The following is a 12,282-nucleotide window of genomic DNA, read 5'->3' on the forward strand; positions in this document are numbered from 1 at the left end:
TGAAAGTTCCTGCTGCTGGAGCTCGTAATGAACTTGGTACTCGAAGAGAACTTGAAGTCCACGCTTACTCATGAGGAACATAGGACGAAGAGAACTTGAGGCTCCTATTGCTATAGGTACTTAGGGAACTTGACGTCTCTCAATCATCACTGACTTTGTTCTTGTGAATGTTATAAAACAAATGAAAGATCAGTACACCTACCCGGTCATGTCTTGTTCCTGGAATCTGAGAAGCAAAATTAACCTACATGGCTCTGAAATATACTCTCACGTACAGACGTGTAGTCTTCGCTGTTGTATACAAATGGATACAAAAGGAATTCAAAGAGCAGCAGGCCGTTAGGTGCTAACGAGCTTGTTTGGGATACTGGAAGGGAAGAGAAACACATGGATTAGTGTGGTACGAATAGAAAGACAGACAGAAGAAAGACATTTATCTAGTCAAAGCCTATATCAAGATAGATCCTCATAGCCACAAGCCACAAGTCTGCTGCTTGTAAGGATAAGAAGCAAGCACGGTTGGCCTTTGAACGCAAGAGCAAAAATCTGGACACCTCTCTTCTCTCTCTCTCTCTCTCTCTCTCTCTCTCTCTCTCTCTCTCTCTCTCTCTCTCTCTCTCTCTCTCTCTCTCTCTCTCTCTCTCTCTCTCTCTCTCCTCCTCTCCTCCTCCCTTTCACCTTTACTTAATCGTACCAACTATCATAAGACCTCAGCATCACTGCCTGTCCAAGACGCATCCAGGCCACGTCTACCTCGTCCCTCCTTTGGCGGCTGACGTAGCTCGAGGGTACGGGGCACAGCTCACCACCACCACCCACCTCCTTAGGTCTGACGTGAAAATCCGCTGCATTTGACACGCGAAAGAGAAGTAGGTTAGGTTTGTCCTGGGGTACATAACCCAGCGAGATGTTTATATAACCTTTATATATATATAAAGGTTATATAGCCTATATATATATATATATATATATATATATATATATATATATATATATATATATATATATATATATATATATACACATATATATAAAGGTTAAGACACGGGGTAACACGAGTGCAAATCTCTCTCCCCGTAACACCCACCTACCCACACACACACACACACACACACACACACACACACACACACACACACACACACACACACACACACACACACACACACACACAACACACACACACGAACTAGCACACACCAACCACACACAACACCACACACTACACACACACACACACAGTCACACACCACCCACACACACCGCACACACCACACACACTCCACACACGCACACCACACACTACCACCACACACTGACTATCACCACCACGCACACACCACACACACTACCACACAACACACACCACCACAACCATGCAACACACACCACCACACACTCACACTACCACCCCACACCACACCAGTCACACACCACCACACACGGGCACGAAGTCGCACTACCACCACACACTGCCCAGTCACACTACCACCAGCACACTGCCACTAGTTCACACTACCACCTTTTACTGCACACGTCGCACGTATCATAAAGAATGTCTGGGGGTCTTGTATACGACCCACCTCCCACACCTGCCTGCTTCCCCTCGCCCTCTGGCCACCACTGCCACCTCCACTACTTCCACCACCACTGCTAGTACCACCACTACCACCACCACTACCACTATTACCACAACCACTACTGCCACGACCACCACAAATCCCTTATAGTAAACACACTGCTACCTGTACTACTACTCACACTACCACCACACACTGCCACCAGTCACACTACCACCACACACTGCCACTAGTCACACTACCACTACACACTGCCACTAGTCACACTACCACCGCACACTGCCACTAGTCACACTACCACCACACACTGCCACTAGTCACACTACCACCGCACACTGCCACTAGTCACACTACCACCGCACACTGCCACTAGTCACACTACCATCCATACTGCCACCAGTCACACTACCACTACACACTGCCACCAGTCACACTACCACCGCACACTGCCACTAGTCACACTACCACCGCACACTGCCACCAGTCACACTACCACTACACACTGCCACCAGTCACACTACCACCATCCATACTGCCACCAGTCACACTACCACCATCCATACTGCCACCAGTCACACTACCACCACACACTGCCACTAGTCACACTACCACCATCCATACTGCCACCATCACACTACCACCATCCATACTACCATTAGTCACACTACCACCGTCCATACTACCATTAGTCACACTACCACCATCCATACTACCATTAGTCACACTACCACCATCCATACTACCATTAGTCACACTACCACCATCCATACTGCCACCAGTCACACCACCAACATCCATACTAACACCACTACCACCATCCATACTCCCATCGGTCACACAACCACCATCACAGCCCACACTACCACCATCACTGTCCACACTACCACCATCACTGTCCACACTACCACCATCACAGCCCACACTACCACCATCACTGTCCACACTGCCACCACCAGTAATGAGTTTGCTAACACCACCAGTTCTGTGGTCACTGCCACCACTAGCTATACTTTCCTCTCTTCCACTAAATATGCTCCCACTGCCGACACCGCTCCGTTTTCTGTTAACACCCCTCCCCCTCCTACAACCCACACTGCCACCACCACTTCCACCATGAAGGCTCTCATGATGGTAGTGTGGAGTGTGGGGGTGGGGTGGGGGTCATCCACACCTCCGCCTCCCACACACTGCCACCACCCACACTGCCATTACCCACACTTCCAACACCTACATTACCATTATCCGCACTTCCACCATTCGCATTGCCATCACCCACACTTCCACCACACCCACACGTCACCAACGCTCACTATAACCCCCCACACAGTACCACTGCCAACATTGCCAGCATTGATACTTCCACCATTCATACTACCACAACCAACATTGACCTCAGTCTTACCGCCAACATTGTTTTCCCTACCACCATCCATACAACAGTTCCTCACAGTAGTGTGCCAACATTACCAACACCATCCCTACACACGCTTCCACCTTCCGCAGTGCCACCACTTACTCTGCCAACACTTACAGTCATAACCATCCCATACTTCCTATGCTGACACCATTTACAGTAGAAAGAAGTCGAGAATCATTACCAACATTGCCACCACTTGCACTTATACCATTCATAGGGAAACCATTCCACACTACCATTAACCATCGTACTACCATACACGACTACCATACTCTCAAACTACTGCCATCAGAACTACTTCTCTGCCCAAACTACCATCCACGTGAGCCAACTTCCCATTTCTACCACAATTACAACCAGGACTACCACCATCAACCACACTGTCCCTACCGTGACTACAACCATCCACCACACTATTGCTACTAAAACTACCAGTACCTGCCAGGCTATTGCTAACAAAACTACCACTATGCCCCACATTATTACTACCACAACTACCACTATCCCCCACATTACTACTACCACAACTACCACTATCCCCCACATTATTACTACCAATACTACCACTATTCTCGACATTATTACTACCACTACTACCACTATGCCCCACTATCACCATTCATTGTGCCACTACCACCACTCACCCTACCATAACACACACACACACACACACACACACACACACACACACACACACACACACACACACACACAACCATAAGCACTCATACTCCTGGCCCTTTAACAACATTCACAACCCCATGATCACTCCATGCTTATCACCACTGACAACAAACAACCATACTATCACCCACCAACCACTACCACCACGCCCACTGCCACCACCCACACACCACCACTCGCTCCCACTCCCACCACAACCCCTTCTACACCATCAAGGGCTCTTACCACTCACTACCAGCATCCTAATTGTCACCCTAATTGCCACAACAGATTTTACAAGCGCTCTCTCTCTCTCTCTCTCTCTCTCTCTCTCTCTCTCTCTCTCTCTCTCTCTCTCTCTCTCTCTCTCTCTCTCTCTCTCTCTCTCTCTCTCTAGGGAGGGTCACTTGTCTCCAACAGTAGATGATCCCAGCATTGTAGTGAAGCTCCCAAGAACGTAGATAAGACGTTCGGATTTGATGACAGAAACTGTTTGTACAAAAGTAGGGATGTGATGTTGTCACTATACCTAAGTCTAGTTAGACATTGCCACCTCGAACATGCAGTGCCGTGCTGGGCTCCCTCAATTGAGCAAGGATGTTCTTGCATTGGAAACAATGCAGCGAAGAGCAACTCGATTGATCCCTTCCCTGCGTAACAAACTATATGAGGAGAGATTGTGAGAATTAGTCATGTTCTCCCAAGCAAGAGGCGTCTCCTAAGCAATTTAATTGAATGCTTTAGAATACTTAAAAGGATTCAACCACGTCGATATTGAATATGTCTTTACAGTAGCGCTAGCGCTTCCAACGAGAGGAAATGGACTAAAGAGGTCATATAGAGTTGATCTGGACGGTACGAAATTCTTTACCACCGATGTTACTGATGCGTGGAATAAGTTCCCACAACATGTTGGTCAGAGCAACATCTTATCTTCAGAATTAGGTTTGATCATCACTTGTCACTCTCCAGTACTGAATGATTCATTTCATTAAGTCATCATAACGTAGTGGTATATCATGCTCACCTTCTCAACCACTGATCTCTGCCTGGCCAGGCTGCGGTAACATACCAACATTGATTACCCCATGTCACCTGCTTTGTGAGAGTGAGAATTATTGTATCATACTTCAACATCAGGAATATGAAAGGTATAGTAAGTCAGGAGGCTGGAGCTCAAGTTTATCCTTACTGTTGTCTTGATAACAAGAGTGAAGGGATGCATGTCGTTGGTGATGGAATGCATGACATATTCATGTTCATTCTACCTTATGACTTTCAAGTAAAAAGAAAAAAAAAAGAGAAAATACCGTCAGGCATATTAATACTGCAAGGTATTTTTTTCAACCCGTTTTCCATCTGGCGTGTTGGTGGAGTGAGGAGGGTGTGTGTGTGTATGTGTGTGTGTGTGTGTGTGTGTGTGTGTGTGTGTGTGTGTGTGTGTGTGTGTGTGCGTGTCTGTGTGTATGGGGGGGAAGAGCCTTGGCTTTGATAATTTTGTTTCATGCTGCTTTTAAGGGGTCTGCATATTCTCTCTCTCTCTCTCTCTCTCTCTCTCTCTCTCTCTCTCTCTCTCTCTCTCTCTCTCTCTCTCTCTCTCTCTCTCTCTCTCTCACACACACACAGTATACCACCCTCTTGCCCCCCACGAAGATGGAAGGCTGAGAATCCTTAAGATTAATGACCTCTGACCTTCATTTCAAGTGTGTTCCGACGTCGTTGAAAACGTGACATTGTACCCGAGTAAGCTCTGTAATTGGCTCGTGTGAAGCGAAGGCGCCCCTTCCCCCATCTTCTCTATACAACTGAGGGGGGGAATGCTGGGAGATGACCACGCGGCTGCCACCGATCATATCGTCTGCACTGACACCAACTCTCCTGCCACCATCTGATCATTTTGCCCACATGAACTCCACCACCACATACACAGCCAGCCACCACTTCCCTACTTTGCCACTTCCCTACTTTGCCACTTCCCTACTCTGTCACATCAACGCCACTTTTCTGAACTACCGCCACTAGCACTAGACGAGGTGGTACTAGAAAAAATACAAAGAATACTAACGGAACTAATTCCATCATCTAGAAATAATCACGAAAAAAAAAAAAGAAAAATAAAAAAGTTTCCCTTAGAAAATAGCGCATCAGAATGCTTAATATTTTTGATGGTATAATTCGCCATAATTTCTTCCCTTTTGATAAGGAAATGATGAGTAGCTGCCAGAAATAGTAGTTCTGAAGCGAAATGGAAGAAGAAATGATACAAACGTTTCTTTTCAGCTGATGTAAACGTGGACAGGTGTTTCTTTTTAGCTGATACAAAAGTGGGCAAACGTTTCTTCAGCTGATAAAAACGCGGATAAACGTTTTCATCGTCTGATACAAACGTGGACAAACGTTCTTCGTCTGATACAAACGTGGACGAACGTTTTTCGTCTGATACAAACGTGGACAAACGTTTCTCCCGTTGATAAAAAGTGGCCAAACGTTTCTTCAGCTGATGCAAAAGTGGACAAACGTGTCCTCAGCTGATGCAAAAGTGGACAAACGTTTCCTTCGGCTGAGACAAGCATTTCCTCAGCTGTGGAGTTATAGGACAGTGGAATGAACGACCACCAGATGTTCCTAGGCAATGACTCTCACTGCATGTATGACAAGGCTTCACAGATACATCCAGGGTACCAGATGTCAGTTAATAAGCTTCCTCTGGAAGGATTATGGGCAGGTATTTCAGCTTCTTTCCCCTTTCACAAAACTGGGAGCCAATATTACCCTTCCTCCCCTCTAAAGTATTCTTCACCTGGAAATAGACCAGACCATCGTCCATTCATATTTTTCCTTACGATTCTCACGGTCCATCTAATTACCAGGTGCTTATTTTTGGGGGGAGCTGTTGTGCAGGAGAGGGTGCTGGGTGGGTAGGAGGAGTCTTCTGCTGTACTGTACTGTCTCCAAAATTAGTGGTAGGTAGGGAGGAGACTTCTACTCTACTATCCAGCCTCAGTCTATAGTGGTGGGTGGAGAGGAGCCTTCTACTTTACTCTCCTGCCTTAGTCTATAGTGGTGGGTGGAGAGGAGCCTTCTACTTTACTATCCAGCCTCAGTCTATAGTGGTGGGTGGAGAGGAGCCTTCTACTTTACTCTCCTGCCTTAGTCTATAGTGGTGGGTGGGGAGGAGCCTTCTACTTTACTATCCAGCCTCAGTCTATAGTGGTTGTTGGAGAGGAACCTTGTGCTTTGCTATTCTGTCCCCATCTTAACATTTTAGGAATTCTATGACACCATTTTTGTCCTGCAGCAGATAACCTCGTCATAGACCATCGTGTCTTCTGTTATCTTCCTCACTGACCACCTGTACTGCCACCAATTTACACTACCATCAGACCAATTTACCCCCCGGCCGTCCTTTCGTCTACCACCCTCGCTGCCAACACCTTCTCAAAAGAACCGAAAGCCGTGTGAACAAAGATGGCGCGCGGACATGTTCTTCGTCAACACCTCTGGCAAGTCACTCAGTACCTGTATAGTGGAGGGCTTCACCTCCCTCGCTGCCACACCCACTCGCGGACCTGTCCCGCTCTCTTATCTTCTTCTGGCTGTCATACCACGAGGATAATCTGCATTTTACCGGGAGATCTTGACAGGGTAAAGACCCTGCCGTGTGAATTCGTTGTGTGGCTCGTCAACAGGGCACAGGAGAGATGTGGTGCCTGTAACTCGGACCTGTGATGTTCCTTCATCTTTACTGGGTGTGGCTCTCGGCTGGACGGCGGGGCGGGGAACAGGGAGGGGCCCGGCGCACCCTCCTACAACGCCTCTCGTCTTCACCAGCTGCCGTTCATGTGTCTACGGAAATGACGGGAAAACCTGCACTCGATTTCCGTTGGTCGGGTTTCGTTGCGGCGAGGTCGTGTGTGGAGGATGGAGGTTACGGCTGAGGAAAAGTGTGTTTGTGTCTGAGCGCGACAGGGTGGCAAGATGGCCCTGGTCCCGAGGGATCAGCAGAGGGCGGTACCTGGCCGCGCCCTACGGGGGTCTCCACCCGAGCCCCGCGCACCGCCAGCCGCGGGGGAGGGCGGGGACACGCCACCTAGCTTTCGGGGGCGCGGCCACCGCCGTAATTAGCCCTCAAGGGCGGCGGAGGTGGCGAGTGACAAGTGGCAAGAGGTGAGGTGTGGCCACACCCTCCTGTCTGGCCACACCCTCACACCTGCCCGCCGCCCCTTTATCTCCCACCCGCCTCACCTCATCTCCTCATCCTCCGCACCTCATACTTCCCCACCCAGAGTCTCCTGCCTCACCGCAGGATGGCCACAACATGTCCGACAGCATTCAGCATCATCCAGGTCGTTAGAGAAGAGAGGCTGAGCGTCTCGGTGGTAGTTATCAATGGGATGATTTAGCGTATGCGCGTTGGAGCTGTTGCGTGGGCGGTGGGCGGAGTCCCTTCACACAGCCAATGGGGTTCCCGGCGTCCCAGAGGTCGACAGAGACAGCCACAGCAGCGGCTCAGTCAGTGTAGCCAGGGGCCCTCGGTGAGCGGCGACCAGCACCCTGCAGCCTCCACGCACCACACACGCCGCCCCTGCCTCCCCTCCGCCGTGCCTCCGTACCCGCACATCTACTCCACCCACAGTCACCCGTGCACCCGGCAGTGGGAGCAACAACCCCTCCCCAGCACCACCTGCCCCGATCAGCAGGAGCAGCAGCACGGGGCAGCTCACCTCAGCCAGCCGCACACTGTACCCTCCGCCAGAGCGAGGTGCACCACAGCGAGCGGTAGTGACGCCTCCTCCTGGTTCACCTTCGTGCTCGGCGGGCCCCCAGCCAGGCGGCAAACACTGTTCCCTCGCGTGTCCCTCGCCCTACAACATCACGGCCTCCCTGCCTCACGCTACCACGGCCGCCTTGCCGCCCCCGCTCACGCTGACGGAGGGGTCCAGGAACCGCCGCAGGTCCTGCCCCTCGCTCGTCACCCCAACACCGCCCCCCAGACCTGCTACACTGTCGCCATACACACACGTAAGTACTCACAATCCTCATGATCTCGCCAGCCACATCAGCCTCATCTCACTGCATGTCTCATGATTTAACTCTTGTGTACACCAGCTGACGGTGCTATGTCCACAAGTCTGTGGTGCTAGAGAACTATGCCATGTCCCCTTGTGACACAGATTCCAACCTGTTATTCCCTTCCTCCTTCGAATACCATTTGTATGTTGTATGCTTTACTCGCGTTACTTAACAAACCCAGTGACCTCTTGTAGAAATGAATACAAAACGAGGTAAGGGATCTGTAAATAGAATAAGAATATGCATATGAATGTTGTGATACAGACAAGATTCTTATATCATTTTTTTCTAACATCGCTTCTACGGGGAAGCTAACTCCCCCCCCCCCCCCACCCCCTGCTCTCACCACTGACTATGAAACCTGCGTGTACGACCACTTGAGTCACCCATGAAGTAAAGTTTCAGTGTGTTTCACCTGGGGAACTTTATATCTCCTCTCACGTACACTGACCTATTCAGTATCACCTTTAACAGGTTCGATATTCGGTCAAATTCAGTGGTGGAGGGGGATTGGGGGAGGGGGAAGTTTAAGTTCAATATTCAACCAGTTCAGTTGGGGGGAAAGGGGATGTTTTAGACCAGCCAGTTCAATGAGGGAGGGAAAGTTTTATTTGCCATAACCCACCTGGGAAGGTTCAGATGCCTCGTCAGTGCCACGAGAACAGTATAAGCTTCGTCCACTTCACCTACAAAAGTCAGAATATATCCCCGTCTGTCTTAACAGCGAAAGTTTAAGCTTTTTTTACTAAAATCACTTGAGGAAGGTTCCGCATCGAACACCACCACTGCCCACACCACATTCAAAAGTTTCCTCGTCGTAATTGGCGATGGGGACCACTCCACCTAGTGAGGAATCAGGGTGCCTTAGTGTCACCTAGAGTAGAGTAATCCACCTGATTACTAGGTGGGAAGGTTTGGCTCCTAGCCCCTCTCCGTGTGGTGGAAGCGTCCACGTCCCACCGATCCATAAAAAAAGAGATAACAAAAGCTCAGACATTCGGGATGCACATCGTTACCTTGATGTTTCAACCTGTCGAGGTGTCACTGAGGGAAATCAGTGTATGACACTTGAGGTGGCGACCTCCTCCCTTCCCACCTTCTTACCCTTTCCTTCCCCTACCTCCTCTAGTGTGCTTAAAAAAAAAGTGATGTACCCTTTTCCCTTCCGTCTGTTGGATCCTCTTTTCTCCCTTCTTCCGCCCCTCCCCTCCTCCTCCTGTTGTCTAGCCTCCTCATCTCTTATCCTCATGATGATGTACACACGGGCCGCTTCTCTTAGCTCGACCCGATGTGTCCTTCCCGAACGACGTGCCTTTATCACAGCACGGCATCTGAGATACCTCACGACACCTAAGTACCTCACCCCACTTCACATCAGGACACTGTGTCTCAAAACACTCTCCCTCACGACTCTTCCACTCATAATATTTCCCCTTATAACTCTTCCTTTCAGAACGCTTCCCCCCCACAACTCTTTCCCATACGAAACCCCCTGAACAATTCACCTCACGACACTCCCTCCCTCCACAACACACACAACACACCACCTCACGACAGCTCTCTCAGCAACTTCCCTCGCAGCACTTCTCCTCTCGACGATTCCCATCACAACACTTCCCCTCACAACATTTTCAATCACAACGTATCCCCTCACGACCCCTCCCCACAACACTTGCCGTCACAACATTTCCCATCACAGCCCCTCCCCACAACACTTTCCCTTACTACATTATCCCTCACAACACTTTCCCCTCACAACACTTCCCCTCACGACACTCCTCCCAACAACAATGCCTCCCTCCTTTCACTTCACAACACTTCAGTCCACGCTTTACTCCAGACAATCCATCCCCTTTTATCCCTCCTATCTCACGACACTTCATAACACCTCATCACATTATCACACCAGCCTAGGACACTCACCCTTCCTGACTCTTCACCACACACGACCTCAGACCAAACACGCTTCGACCCTGAGTGTCCACCTTGACACTCAGACGACCGTCCCACACACTTCAGACCACAGTCCAACCCCATCTGGTAACAGAGCACCTCACGTCACGTCACCTCACACCACACTCACTCCCTGACGCTTCACCTAACACTAGCGTCCAGTCCGTCACCCCAAAACACTTCTCCATTTTCTTTCTTAAGACACACTTCACGTGAGAGCACCGCTTATGAAATCTGTGCCTCACAACACAGGCAACATTGAGGTGTGCACACCTCATAACATTTCGCTCCACACGGCTGTGCGGTGCGCGTACATCACACCAGTTGACCTCAGTTGGCCATACGTCACAGCAAATGACTTCGCTGACATCACCAGATACGTTGTCAATGCTGTCGATAGTGTCAGCGTTGACAACAGCTCGTCTTTCCTCCCTTCACAGATGGACAGCAACAAACACGTCATCTACAACCTAACCACGACTGTAGCCATGCGCATCAGCAGTGCTTCCAGTCCTGTCCCACCCCCTTACTGTCTCACTAGGCCCCTCAGCTCCCTTCCAGGGTGTTCAGTCCACCAAGCTTCCCAGTGTCACTTTAGATGGTAAACTAAGCGAGAATGTATAAGGTCACTGCCACCATTAGATTCTCCAGTTATCACCTCTTCTTTGTCGACTGGAAACAGTCGTCCTCACCCGCGCCTGGACTCAAGCACACCTACAACGTTTTCATTTTCCCCCACACACTCATCTATGCCTCCCTCTCCTGGTCACCCTCACTACCCACAACACAAGAGAGAAGACTGGAAAAGATAAAAAAAAAAAAGGGCTTGCACGATCATCCTCGATTCCCCCTTACACCACGCATTATGATTATCAATATTATTATTATCACTATTAAGATTATTATTATCAGTATTATTATTATCATTATCATTATCATTATCATAATTTCCTCGCCGTTTCCAATGTTAGCGAGGCAGTGTCAGTTGACAGACGAGAAATTGTCACATTTGCTCGTATCCACTCTCTTGCTTTCATGTTTACTGCAACGAATTCAGAAGACCCTCTCTGCACCCAATCCCTAAGGACCATTCCGTGGTTTTTCCCAATCACTTCACATGCCCTGGTTCAACCCATTGACAGCATGTCGCCCCATGTATACCAAATCGCTCATATTCTGTGTATCCCATGCACGCCTCACACCCTCCTGCATGTTCAAGCCACGATCGCAGAAGGTATCTTTCTCTCCTTTCTTCCATATCGTCCGCGGTCCTCATCTCTTCCTTGTTGCCTCCACTTCTGATGCGTTTCTCCTCTTAGTCAATCTCTCCTCACTCATCCTCTCCATATGTCCAAACCAATTTATCACATCCTCTTCAGATCTATCAAACACAATCCACTTACTATCACACCTCCCTCTTAACCTCTCACTCCTTACTAAATCAACCCTCCTTACCATAGATAGTGTCCTCAAACATAACATTTCCAACGTATCTACACTCTTCCGTACTTTTGATTTAAGAGCCTATGCCTCTCATCCGGATATATAGCACCGCCAGGAATGCTATATCATCAGCCATATTCATCTTCGCCATCA

General features: G+C 49.2%; 1 protein-coding gene across 1 annotated transcript in view; it reads left to right on the top strand.

The window, feature by feature from the left end:
- Positions 1-8,139: 8,139 nt before the first annotated feature.
- Positions 8,140-12,282, top strand: part of LOC139750751 (uncharacterized) — a 266,162-nt gene continuing 262,019 nt past the window's right edge. The window contains exon 1 of the mRNA XM_071665457.1: positions 8,140-8,682. The gene's annotated coding sequence lies outside the window, so the exon portion shown is untranslated. The remainder of the gene's footprint in view (positions 8,683-12,282) is intronic.

The sequence above is a fragment of the Panulirus ornatus genome, chromosome 10 (genome assembly GCF_036320965.1).
Source record: "Panulirus ornatus isolate Po-2019 chromosome 10, ASM3632096v1, whole genome shotgun sequence".
Lineage (NCBI taxonomy): Eukaryota > Metazoa > Arthropoda > Malacostraca > Decapoda > Palinuridae > Panulirus > Panulirus ornatus.